This window comes from Pinus tabuliformis, chromosome 1_2 (assembly GCF_031772625.1).
Source record: "Pinus tabuliformis cultivar Carrire ecotype Pingquan chromosome 1_2, CPIR1, whole genome shotgun sequence".
NCBI classification, from domain to species: domain Eukaryota; kingdom Viridiplantae; phylum Streptophyta; class Pinopsida; order Pinales; family Pinaceae; genus Pinus; species Pinus tabuliformis.
In genome coordinates this window covers 717,551,653-717,566,146 of record NC_142298.1, presented here as the reverse complement: position 1 = coordinate 717,566,146, position 14,494 = coordinate 717,551,653, and the positions used below count along the sequence as shown (strand labels likewise).

General features: G+C 39.5%; 1 pseudogene; it reads left to right on the top strand.

The window, feature by feature from the left end:
* Positions 1–14,159, top strand: part of LOC149207756 (protease Do-like 7 pseudogene) — a 68,536-nt pseudogene extending 54,377 nt beyond the window's left edge.
* Positions 14,160–14,494: the final 335 nt, after the last annotated feature.

The window sequence follows — 14,494 nt, the reverse complement described above, 5'->3', positions numbered from 1 at the left end:
ATGTTATGAATTTTCCAAGAAGGTTGCTCATATTCAGTCTCATCATGAGTTGGCCCGCTCATTTGTGTTGCATTTGCATGGTGATCAAGCTACTCTTGCCGGTGTTACTTTCACATTAACACCAGAAACCATTTCATTGGCAACCGGCATACCAAACATTGGAGAATCATGGAACAAGAGACAGAAGATTGACCGGCAACACTATGAACCATACATCAAACCTGGTTTTCTGAGGCAGCTTAAGAGAGTGTTTCCTTTTCGGTTTCTCAAGGATGAGTATGCTCCTTTAATGAAACTCATCATGAAGTATTTCACCTGTCAGGGCCGGTTCTCCCGCTTGTATGCTTATCACATTAGGTTGCTCATGCATTTTACTCATGTGCAAATGATGAACGTTCCTTATTTCATATGCCGAAACATAGAAAGGATGATCACTCTTGCGCAGCACAAGACCCCTCAGCAGCAGTTTAACAGTCTTTATCATTTTTCTCTCTTCAAAATTGTGGTCATTCATCAGCTTGGTTTACAGGGCATCACTTGGGATGACTTCATCTCTCATGAGTATTTCAGAGCTTCACAAGGACCTTCAGGGGTTGGGCATGAGACAGGTGAACCTTCTTATCAGCAGGGCCATGAGACTGCTAGTATGCCAATGTTCATCTTGTATCAAAGGGGAACTAGACGGCTCGTGTTATCTCCACCTGGGGTGGAAGGGGGCTCATTTCCTCCATCGGCACAGCAGGTTCAGGACCGAGACAAGAGGCATCTACTAGAGGAAGGACCATCAGGTGAGCAAGAGACTGATTTCATCCTCATTGAGGGTGATGATACTGACATGGGCCCACAAAGTGCAAACCTTAGACAGATCATCAAGGAGTAGCAGGCAGACATTGATGCCTTGTCCACCAACTTGAATAGAGCCCAGTGGACTATACAGTATTTGGAGCAGAGGAAAAAGCAGCCTGAAGATCACCAGGTGGTGATGGAGTTACAGAACATTCGGCAAAACTGCCAAAGTGCCCGAAGGACAAGGATAGAGTTCACTTCATTCGAGCAAGAGATCAATGTTGATCGAAAGTCATGGCTTGAAAGAGTCAATACCCACTTGGAGAGGAAGCTAGAGAAGGCAATAAATGAGAAGAACATGCTTATAAATTTGTCATATGATTATTTGTCCCAGAACTTGGTGTGCCAAGCAAGAATCAGGAATTTGAAAGCAAAGCTAAAGAGAGCATCAAAAAGAAAAAAAGAGGACGAAGGACTTCAAATCTTGGTTGAGGCTTCCTTGGCCCATCAAATAACTTGATAAGAAGACTCAACCCAAATTTCAAGAAATTTGAAGCATTTTTTGCATTTTTGTAAATTTTGGCACAAAAAACAGAGTTTTCCTCCCTATGCGCTGAGCCACGTGGCGCTCGCTTTTGCTAGAGGGCTCTAAATCACAAAAACTTTGTATTTCTGGATTTTTCATGGAAATTTATGCTTGCCTACCTATGGCAAAGAAATTTGGGCAGGTTTTGAGCCCTCAAAAGGTCAAAAAACACTCAAAAAATGACCTCACTGCCCCTATTTTGACACACAGGAAGCATTGTTGGGAGAATGGACTTTTGGAGGGGCAAATGAGACCAAGCAAGCAATGAAATAAGTGCATCTAAAAAATAGAGTTTTTGCATCAAAGTAAACTATGATCTATGAAAGGAAATGATGATAACCATCACAGGAAAGGAAAGCATGAAAGAAGACTATTGTAAATAATGAAATTATCATGATGAAGAAGTTTTGAAGCAAAACAAAACTAGACTATTAACCAACTAAAAGGATGCAAACACTAGAAGTCCTATGCATGAGGAAGATCTATGTTTTTGGGGTAGCAAGAGGGTCTTTGCCTCAAATCATTGTCCCAAAGGGAGGAAGAGAGGACAAGGCACTATTGCTAGCCTTTTGGATCTTTTCTTTCACTACTTAACCTGCTATAGAAAGCACAAATGGAAGCGAACTACTGAATCATCAAAAGAAACTTATTCTTAACCATAAAAAAAAATGCATCTAACAACCTAATCTACAAACTGAAATTAAACATACAAATACAAGTAAAGAGGAGCATGGCTTCTTGGATTGGGCCCTAACCCAAGAGATTCAACCCTTTGAGGTAATGGAGTGCTAACTCAAAAATGATTCCATCATTATTCTCAAAACCATAACAAGATTACATGAACTGTCAAGATATTAAGCTTGAAGTTGAGCGGAGTTTACATATGAAAAACTGCAGCAAAAATCTAACAAAAATATGACCCTAGTGAGGCCCTAGGCCTCTCTACTTATACAAATGAAGCTACCAACAACTTCCTTAAAATCAGAGAGGCTTGGCTCCTAAAAAACGAGATAATCATTATTCATCCTCCACTTGCTTGGTTGCCTGCTAATGCATGACTTGGCTACTTGTACTCTGAGCTAAATGAAGGGGAATTCGAAGTGAGGAGTAACAAATGAGGGGAATTCCCTCCTCTAAGTCCTCTCCTTTGTCCACTTTGAGTTATTTCTACCACTTTTCCACTGGATCCTTGACTTTGACCACAAAATTCATCAAGAATCTGCATTAAACACATATTAGACCACATGGCATCATAACTAACTCAACTCACTCTCTAAGCATAAATATAATCAGAAAATCATACAGTAAACTAATAGAATGGTTGATCTGACTAGGTTAGGAGGTAAAATGAGCCCATATAATTACCCATTTATGAGGCTCATCACAGTGGCTTGATGTTATCTCGAAAACTTCATGAACACCTAGAATTGCGCTAATAAGAAGTAAGTGATACCCTCCTTATTTATTTCTACACCCAATTCCATGAACAAATTTCCTAAAATTAAGAGAAAATAACAATCAATTGATTAGTAGGGCATCCTTTTCGAAGTTGTTGTGGTTAATATAAAATAAATAGCTTGGTCAATACAACTTTGAGCACCCTTCTTCTTCACTATCACCAAGCACCTCTGTTTCACCATTGTTTATGCCACTGTTTCACCACTAAGACTACTTGAATTTTTGAAATTCCACACTTACATAGCATCAAGGAGTAAAAGAGAAGAAATGAGGGTGGTATTTAATAGAAAGGAATTCTCATACACCAAGATAATTCACTAACACCCTCCTGTAGTTGACATCTTCAAAAACCACCAGTGGTTGGGCTTCTTTGAGCTACTAAAGGGGTGTGATGATGACCTTGCCCATGAATTTTCCACAACATTACACTCTCGATGGGAAGACAATTCCACAATTGTTTTCAATGGGTTGGTCATTTCTCTCAGTCCAGAAATAATCATCAGAGTAACCACCTTACCTCTAGGAATGAGATGGAGCAAAGAAGACAAGCAAGCAGGTGTCACAGTTAGAAAAAACTTATTCCTTTCAAAAGTGAAGCCTGTAGAAGACAAGAATTGAGTGAGGAGAGAGATTTTTCCTTACCCTTGGGATGAGGTAGCCTACCATATCCTTAAATACATATCTTATGAAGCGATATTAAGTGTAGTTTATGCCTACCACTTCAAGGTACTCCAAGAACTAAGATTTAAGGAAGAGTTACCCCTTTCTCAAAGACTTACTGTCCCTCATTTTCCTAAGTAGACAACCATGGAGGGACTTTCCATGGTGGCAAGTTGTGTTTCTTTCTCCTGTAGCCTCTCTCTCAACCTCATATTTTCTTTTTGTATCTTCTCCTTCATTATAGACTCTCTCATTTTCAGCTCACTTAATTCTTTTCTCATTTAAATGACATTTTCTTTGATGCGGCCTACATCCCCTACCTTCTTAGATTTGACAGTTTGCATCCACCTATGTGTTCTACCTCTTTCTATCTCTATCTCATAAAGGAGTGGGACTAAAAAATCTCTAGGGATAATCCTCCCTCCTTCAATGAATTTATAGTAGAAGCTCAAGATAGGTTGTTGGCTAGGTTCTTGGAGCTCTTGCAGGTATTTTCCAATAGTTTTTGAGGTGGTGGCTACCACTTGCGAATATTTCTTCAGCTCCTATGGCTTCCCATATTATGCCTGTAGCAAATTCTTCCCCTCATCTAGCAAACCATTTCTATCCTGTAGCTTCTACTTTTCCCATTCCTCTAAGTTGGATTGAGTCATTGGCTTCTTGAAGGTGACATACCTAGTGGTAGGCCTACTCCTTGGTGCTATGGGTGGTTAGTTTTGGATTCTAGGAGGAGTGACCTCCTCAATTTTTCCCTCACTCGGTCCTATTTCTTATTTTTTGGCAAAGACTTACTGTCCCTCTTTCTCAAAGATGAGTGGCTGAAATTCCAAATGAAAACCTTGGCACAACATGGATCTATTCCTTTTTAGGATTACAAATAGTTCATTGAATTTTGTAACCAATCTAACATGGAAGACAAAGAAAAATTGGCTAAGTTTTACATGCACAAGCTCACTTTGACAAATATGAAATTTTGGGACCCCAATGCAAGATTGGGAGATATGCAACTGATGGAATTCTCATCCTAGATGACTCACAAGGAGACAAGATTTGAGGAAGTGAAAAGGGTAATGACAAAGGAAAAGAAGAACCATTGTATATTAGGGTAGAGCTAGTAAGCCCAAGGGATGCCATTATGAATCATGGCCTCATCGCTAATGATGTTGCTTTAGCACCTAAATACCTTGCTACCCAGGAGCAAGCCATTCTACACTTTGAAGAAACATTCAGGTTGTTAGGAACATAAATTATGCAATATTTTCGGAGGAGATGGCATTCCTTACCCCACAGTCTATAGATCAGAGAATATCACTCCCATGAAAGGCTAATGAATGTATTTGAGAGAACACCATTATACAAGAGGATCATGTAGTGGATGAAATTCAGGTGGATAGGACTCAAGCTCAACCCCCCTTGCTGCTAGACTTACAAGAAGGAGCAGATGAAGTAGGAGAGTAGAAGGAATGAAACAAAATAGAGAAGAATGCGGGTTTTTACCCCTAAGGGGGAAAACCATCTGGGGAGCCTTGGGATGTTAGGGAGGCCACGAGGGCCATTAAAGAGTTTCACATGGATGACTGAGTTGCTCAGAGGATGAGAAACATTTTAAGAAGGGGGGTGATGATGAGTCCCAACAATAAGTACATCTTGAAGATTAATATTCCATCCTCTAGCCTTAAAATTATCCTTCTCTTGCATTAATTCACATTTTTTGTTATATTATGCTTAGTAATAGGAGCTAATGTTCGTCATAGTATGCGGTTTAATTGCGGGAAAATGAAACATTTGTTAGGCTTTTACTATGCAGGGGCTTAATGGAGACAACTGGGAGACAATATAGGGGGTTTTTCCACCTCCTTAACTCCCTAAACTCGGATTTGGATCACCATATCCTCTCTCAACATTTCGAGTTCATTGTAAACTGAGCGACTCCTAGTCCAAGTGAAGATCAAGAAGGAAAAGATCCACCATTTTCGAGATTAAGGGGGGAACCATTCCTATTTTAAAGGGACCTGCTTTAGCTACCCTTTTTTATAAATAAACTAGAGGAAGAGCTCATTATGATTCAAAGTTTTTGTTCAGCTAGGTGTAGTTATTGAGCTCCAAGCATTGACATTGTTATTTTCAAATTTTATGTGATGTATTAGACCTGTACCTTTTGAGAATGAGAAAATGGATTTCAAATTTCATATGAGTTAGTTTTAGAGGGCTGAGACCCTTTGGTTTGGGCCCAACCCAGAGGCTTTGGTCACTCTTCTTATACTTATGTTTCTACTTGATTCCAAGAAATTCATATTTTCTTGCATGTCAGTAGAAGTTAAACTCTAAAATCCTATGGTTGTGGCCTCTACATTACCTCTCTTGTGTGAGAATGAGTGGAAGGTCTCACAACCACAACCCAAAATATTGTGTTTATGATTTATTGGAAATAGATTAGTGTCGGTTGTCATGTCTTACGTTTTCTTTCGGTAGCTTAGAAGTTAGTTCAGTGGTTTTCATTAATTAGATGTCATTTAAATTCAACTCATTTTTTCCATCATAAGTTATTTCATTTTGTAAATGATAAATGGACGCATGCATGCGATTAATTACAAGGTTGATTGATCTACATAGAAGGGCACCTTCATCACTTCCATCCTAACCTCTTTCAGCTTATCCTTCAACTTCCAAGCTCTGTCCCAAAAACCTTGTTTTATAATCTATTCTATCTACATCACCGAGAGAACTCATCCTAGTACGAGATAGACCTTCAAGAGGTCCTGAGCTTTGCTAGGGGCTCAAACTCACCTCCTTTCATTTTATTCAACTACTATTCACCTCTCCCTACCCTCAAGCCAGTGTTTTCATCTTCAAAAACCACTCGAATGTCATCTCGTAGCATTACAGACCTTCCTATAACATTAAAAGCTTCCTGTAGCAATCACCTATAGAAAACCTATAGCGGCTTCCATATTCATCAGTTTCGACCCATAGTGAAACTTTGAATTAATATAGACGCATAATGACCTCCATTTGTGATAATATGATCAGGAAAAGCTCTTAGACCACTCCAAATCCTCTTTGTCCTCACTCCAAAAATAGAGTAGATTTAGTTTCTTTGTCATAAAATTAGGTTATTGATTTATGAGAAAGTATGAACTAGGTAGATGGTACCTGTGATTCTGATTGGTAGTTTGATGAATTATGCAAGATAGAGCAGTTTCTTTTATGTAAGTAGATGAAGTAATTTGATGAATTTTGCAAGATAGCATAGCTTAATTTTTATAAGTAGGTTAGCCTTTATCTTTTCATGAATTAATTACTTATGGTTTTACAAGTTGTGTCAATGGCATTTCTATTTTCATACTTAGACGAAATTTCCAATTTGTTCTTTCACCAAGATTTCGTTATATTCAGTAGAAGGAATGGTCTTTGAGCACATTTTGATCTGATGTCATAACTAAGGGTGGCATGAGTGGAATCCTATTTTTTGTGCGTATAGTATTATCACCTCGAAGTTTGTACAAACACTGGGTTGATAATTTGAGTTGAAGATCCCCTAGGAGTTGCAGCATTATTGGTGTAATACTACAACTAACCTCACCATGATGAGGGGACTGAAGAAGAAAAGAATAAAACTAACAAATCGAAACAGAAACCTTCAAATGAGGATGATGCAAGGATAGGTTGTAAACCGAAGGGAAAGAAAACTTTTAAGTGTTTGGTATGCGAGGGTGATCATACAATCAATACTTGTCCTTCGAGAGCGAAGATTGTATTTGTCACATAGTCGGATGGAAAGAAGAAGGAAGAATCAATGGTTGGGTTGATGCAGATTTTGGGTGTTGTAGAAACTACGAAGGCTATCCCAAAGTGCAATCCTAAGAGAAATAAGTTCGAGTATGTTGAGATGAAGGTTGGGTAGGGCACAATACTCACCATGGTGGACAATGGTGAAACCCATAGCTTCATGAGAGAGGATGCAACAAGAAAAGTCAGTTTGAAGTTTTCTCCAACTTAAGCTCGTCTCAAGGAAGTGAACTCTCCACCAGACCAAGTTATTGATGTGGCAGAGGTTGTGGAGTTGAATATTGGTGAATGGAAAAGAAAAGTTGACTTTACGATCGTGCGAATGGATGATTATGAAGCAGTTTTGGGAATAGAGTTGATGAAGCAGTATGAGGCTATGATCATACCACATTTGAGGAAGTTGTATATTTATGATGGAAGGGAAGATGTACCATTGAGTGTCCCTCCCATGGCAGCTAGAATTAGTGAACATAAGATAACAATGATGGGTGTGGAGGAGACCAAGCGAAATAAAGAAGTCCGTGAGATTATTAGAGAATTGTGCGATATAATGTTCTAGATCTACAAGACAGACTAGAGGTAATGGAAGAAGGCAAGGATGTGAAATTAGAGACCTTATGACAAGAGGACAGAAAAGCATATATGAAAATACTAGAGGAGGAGGACGTGGACACTTGGATTGATATGTTGGCGCACGATGAGGATGGAGATGGAATGCCACCAAACTTCCCATCTCCACCATATTTCTAGACTTAACATAGACGATCAACTCATTGTCGTTTGCTCAGGGCAATGAGACCCCTTGACATGATGACTACGCTATGCGGGCGAGATCGATGTGATTGGAAACAAGGTACGATGACGGTCATGATGATGTGAGGTGCATGCATTCTTGTGGAGGAGATGCTATGGTTAGATTAGCTACCTGACTAGTCACTATCACAAGGGGATCCAACACGTGATATTCTTATAGAGTTACGGCAAGATATGGGCATGGAGTAAGTCATGGCTAGAGCTATTTGGTTTCCAACATGGAGATAATGCTCTTGGAAATGATGTTTTTTGCGATGGTGTCGTCGAGGGCGATAACATTTTTAGAGTGGGGGAGGACGTTACAACCTCAAGTTGATGAGCGCCCGAGACAACCCACGAACTTGGGGAGAGTTGAAAAACCAGACTCAAGCGATGGGGGCATTTATTTGAATGCATGTGGAGGGAAAGTTTGAGGGGCGCACGCAGATAAGAAAGGGGAAAGTCATAATGCGTGTTTAACTGGACAAATGTGTGACGAAGAGGCTAGAACGTCATAGTGGCGGCCGCCTCCCGAACTTGATGGGCGTAATGTGTACAGACAGGTGTGTGGTTGAGCATGCGACGGAAGTGCAGATGGGAGGCGACACAGACGTGCGGACATGTGAGTGACCGACGAGCGTGCAGATGGGAGGGTGCATGCTGACGAGCAAGGGCATCCACCCGAATGTTGGCAAAGGTTGGCCCACACCATGGAGATGAAAGGGTGTGTTCAAAATCATGTGTATAGGTTAGTTGGGGTGTGCAGACATGTAGGTAGACCCAAATATTGTGAACGCACATGGCCCTTGGTAAAACCACATGACAGGCAAGCGTATAAGTAAAAGGAGATAGTCATTCGACCAAGGCATCCAATAAACCTGACTAAGTTTATAGAGAACAAGGACGAGCTAAGGACAAACTGCAGGAACCAAATTCAAGGGAAGTCGAACAAAGGGCAGCATGGAGCTCGTTTAATCAAGCCATAGGACTGAACAGAAAAGGAGCTGAACAAAATCGAGGTTTCCATAGTGTGGACGGGTAAAGGCCTTTATAGGTTAATTTTTGTTGGGCACTAGGCTGCTATAGGTGACACGGTTGGGCGTGGGGCACTATAAACTACACGTGGGCACATGTTGAACACAGGTTTGGGCCATGATAGGCAACACTTGTTTAGAGATTTTTGCAGGGGTTGCACAACATTGTAAAATATTGTTAAAACCACTTTGCTCACGTGTGGATGGAAGTCACCGCTAGCGTTGGGTCATGACACCTACCATTTTTCTCTCTCTCTCTGTCATTTCCCTCTCCTAAATATGATCCCATTGTGTTGTGTTTAAGAAAGTATCTAACCATCTTTCTCTCTCTCTCTCTCTCTCAGTCATTTCCCTCTCTTAAATTTGATCCCATTGTGTTGTGTTTAAGAAAGTATATAAATTTAAAAAACTGATTTGGATATAAAATGTTAAACCTATATATTGGATCAATCCTGTCAAAAAAGACAATAATGAAAAACTTAAAAGAACCATGCACTATCTTTCCTCTATTATTGTTAGTCACTTTACTTGCTTTCATCACTTGGATCCTTAGTGAAGATGGATCGATGTTGGTTCTCAATAATATTATTTATATTATATAAATTTCACTTCATTATATATAAAAGTATTCTCATTTTTAATTTTATTAAAACCTTGATTTAATATCTATGAGAATATTTTTAGTAGTGAGGATAGATAGTTTGAATATATCTTAAAGGTAATTATAACATTTTTACTTTTAGATTTAGTTAAAAAATGTTATAAAATTAAATTAAAATAAAATATTTATAGAATATTTGGATTGTGAAATAAGTTATGGTTTTTGGGCATGTCGTATTGACAAGTTATGTTATTGTAACAAAGTCTATTTTCATGTTAATAATATCTATGGTAAAGTGGGGGTGAAAATTCGTGGTTAAGAATCTTGTCATATTGTTAATAAGTTATGATTTTATGGCATGTGGTATTGATAAGCCATGGTATTGGCCCATGCTACTGTAAAAAGGTCTATTCACGAGTTCATAATATCAATGGCAAAGCCGGGGTGAATATTATGGTTAGAAATCTTGTCATATCGTTATAAAATATTTCGATTGTAAAATAAGTAATGTTTTGTGCATGTGGTTTTGGCAAGCCATGGTATTAGCCCATGGTATTGTAATAAATCATGTTTACAAGTAAATATTATCTATGGTAAAGTGATGGTGAATATCATTCATTAAGAATCTCGTAATAATGTTATAAAATATTTTGATTGTGAAATAAGTTATGGCTTTTGGGTATGTGGTATTAATAACTCATTGTATCGGCACATGGTATTGTAACAAAGCCTATTCACAAATTAATAACAAAATGAAAATATAACAAACTTAATTTATTAGTGTAACATTTAAACCTTTACACTGGTTTGAACACTAAGGTTTACATTACTTTAAACTTTTTATTTATTACTTTTAACTCTTTTGTTTATTACCTTTAATTTTTTATTATTAATTAAGCCCACATTTAAATATTTACAATAATCAGTATTATCACTTTTAATTTTTTATTATTTTTTAATTGAGCCGACATTTAAAATGGTTTACAAACATATATTACACCTACACATCTACCTTTTTTGTAACTAAAAAAAACCCTTTTACATAATAAAAATAAATATTCAAAAAAAATTAAATCATTTATGACTAAAATTTATATTAAATTTGAACTCAACTTTTTTTTTTTCCGAAAAAGTGCTCTATCCAACATTATCCTCCTCTTAAATATTCAATCGAAAAAGCCCAATGGCGTCCGACGCAACTCTCATTGTAATTCACAAAGTTAATTGTATATATAACACTAGGTGTCACCCCGGAGACATTCACGCATTCTTTGTTCACATCACGGAAATTTTCTGTTGTGGATTGAAGTGCCTTTCGTGGACTTGAGAAATCTCAGGAAAATTCTTGACAATGGAAGTTGTTGGAGCAGACAGGCAGAGTGTTGCAACAGCAGAGAAATGGGGCAAGGCGTTAAGCAAGGCTTTTAAGGCCGTGGTGGTGTTAACAGTCACTGCCACTCGTGATTTCGATACTGAGAGCGCCTGTGTCTTTAAAGCTACCGGTTTCATCGTTGATAAGCAACGCGGACTCATGCTCACGAACCGCCATGTCGTCAGTCCTGGACCTGTTGTGGCCGACGCTACGTTTCTCAATAACGAGGAGATTCCAGTTTATCCTCTGTATCGTGACCCTGTTCATGATTTTGGATTTTTCAGTTTTGATCCCGCAGCAGTTCGGTTTATGGAAATTGAGGAAATCCCTCTTGCACCAGAAGCTGCGGCTATTGGATTGGAGATCCGGGTCGTGGGTAATGACAGTGGTGACAAGCTTTCGGTTTCTACAGGAACCCTAGCCCGACTGGATCGACCGGCCCCTGTCTACTCGCCGATTAAGTACAATGACTTCAATACATTTTATATGCAGGCAGCTTCAGGGACAAAAGGAGGCTCAAGCGGGTCGCCAGTAATAAACTGCGAGGCACAAGCAGTTGGATTAAATGCTGGCGGTAGACAACAAAGCTCTTCTGCATATTATCTTCCATTGGAGCGAGTGGTAAGGGCTTTGCAAATTTTGCAGAGGTGCAAGGATGATTCAGGCAGTCGATGGCATGCACTCCATATTCCTCGAGGAACGCTCCAGATGACTCTTCTTCACAAAGGATTCGATGAGGCACGTCGGTTAGGGCTTCAAGGCGAGACTGAAGAATTAGTGAGAAAGGCTTTTCCCGAAGAGACGGGAATTTTGGTTATAGATTCCGTGGTGCCAGGAGGCCCTGCTGATAGTTATTTAGAACCAGGGGATTTACTTGTCCGTGTGAATGATGAGATTGTCACTCATTTCTTGAAGTTGGAGACCATTCTGGATGATAATGTTGGAAAGGCAATAGATTTAGATTTTGAGAGGGGTGGTGTTCCTCTAAAGGTTACTTTGAAGGTTCAGGACTTGCATTCTATAACTCCAAACAAATTTTTGGAAGTAAGTGAGGCCGTAATTCATCCTTTATCCTACCAACAGGCTAGGAATTTCTCCTTCAACTGTGGTCTAGTGTATGTTGCACAACCAGGGTACATGTTGTCAAGGGCAGGTGTTCCTTCTCGTGCTATCATTAAAAAATTTGCAGGGAAGGAAACTACAAGGGTCGAAGAATTTATATCTATTTTGTCAGAATTACATAGAGGATCACGTGTTCCTCTAGAATTTGTGACACATGGAGATCGCCATCGAGCCATAGTTGTCCTTGTGACTATTGACAGGCATGATTGGTATGGAGTACCTCAACTCTACACTCGAAATGATGAGACTGGATTGTGGAAAAGGACGCCTGCAATCTTGCCAATCCCATTTTCAGCAGATGAACAAGCTGGCGCAACGGAAGTGGATTCAACAAAACTCATTGCCAGTCCAGGATTGAAAAGTATTGGCAGCAGTGTAAGCAGTGGTGGAGATCTGCAACATTCGCATTCTTTTGTTTCAAACTCTATCATTATTGACAGAGACAACATAAAGAGGAGACGGCTGAATGATCAAGATGAGCTTGGTAGAACACTGGAAATTCAAGCCCCATCTGTAGAGGAAGTCATAAAACCAAGCCTTGTAATGGTTGAAGTCAATATACCACAGTTATTTGTGCTTGATTATATGCAGAATAAACCTCTTCCTCAAACCGGGGTGGTGGTCTATCATTCTAAAACCATAGGAATAGTTGCGATTGACAGGAATACAGTTCACACATCTGTGGCAGATGTCATGTTATCATTTGCTGCATACCAAGCGGAAATCCCTGGGCAGGTTATTTTTTTGCACCCTGTACACAATTATGCATTAGTGGCATATGATCCTGTCGCACTAGGTCCATCCGGCGCTGCAGCTGTACATGCAGCTGTTCTTCTTCCTGAACCTGCTTTGCTTAAAGGTGATGTTGTGCATCTTGTTGGTTTGAGAAAGAACTTAGAACTTGTATCAAGAAAGTGCATTGTCACAAGCCCGCAAGTTTCATTGAATATTGCTGCAACTGCTACTCCCCGTTATAGAGCAATGAACATGGACGTAATCGAATTAGAGGAACATTTAGGGAATTTTTTTGCTGGTGTATTAGTCGATGATCAGGGAAGGCTTCGGGCATTATGGGCTGGCTTCTACAGTGCCATGAGATCTAATATTCCGTTTATGAGTGGAATTCCAATTTATGCTGTCAATCAGATTTTAGAGAGGATTATTCACGGATCTGCAGGTTTAACTTTGCTGGTTAACGGAATGAAAATCTCTATGCCCCTTGTCCGCATTTTAGAGGTTGAACTTTGTACAACCTTACTTTCAAAGGCGCGCAGCTTTGGGTTAAGTGACAAGTGGATTAGTGATTTAGCAAACAAAGATCCTCTCAGACAGCAGGTGTTGCAAGTCACGTGTTGTTTTGCCGGATCAAGAGCAGCAGGTACGCTGGAGGCCGGTGACATGCTGTTGGCCATAGATGGGAACCTGGTTACCAATTACCGGGATGTTGAGAATGCTTGCAGGCTGGTTGATGAGAACAAGGATGAGCAAGGTGATCTACGACTCACAATTTTCCGGTATGGTAAGGAGATTGAACTTCTTGTGGGCACAGATGTAAGAAGTGGGCTTCAAGTCACGCACATCGTAAGTTGGTGCGGCTATACTGTCCAGGAGACTCACTCAGCTGTCCGCTCGTTGGGATTTTGGCCTCCTGAAGGTAACGGTGTATACGTTTCGGGATATAATTGGGGATGCCCCGCTGATAGATATGAAGATGAGACTGAGGATTGGATTGTTCAAGTAAATGATAAACCGACGCCTGATTTGCAGACCTTTGTAAACGTAGTAAAAGAGTTGGAACACGGTGACTTTGTTCGTGTTAAGGTAATGGATTTACATGGAAAACGCCATGTGTTTTCTTTGAAGCAAGACTTGCATTACTGGCCGACGTGGGAACTTAAATTTGACAAAGAAAAGGCAACATGGATTCGAACAACCATTAGATCGGTCTCTAATAGCTAAGAGCATGAGCTTTTAAAGCATCTCATGGACCAAATAGAATAACCAAATTTTCGTACATGGAGATGCTAAGAGCATTATGAACTGGGTCACTGATTTTACTCTTTTCAGTCTTTCCTATATTTTTCAACTGGATGAGGTGTATTAAGTATCACTGCGCTGAATATAGGAAATCTGTTTTATAATTTTTGATAGGTTTTTTTTTTTTTAATGATATGACACACTTATGTATGCTGGATCTATCAATTCTTTGATGGTTTTATATGATTTTGTAAAACTGGAAGTGAGGATTATGAATATCTTTTTGACTCAGACATAAGATAGGTGATAGTAGAAAG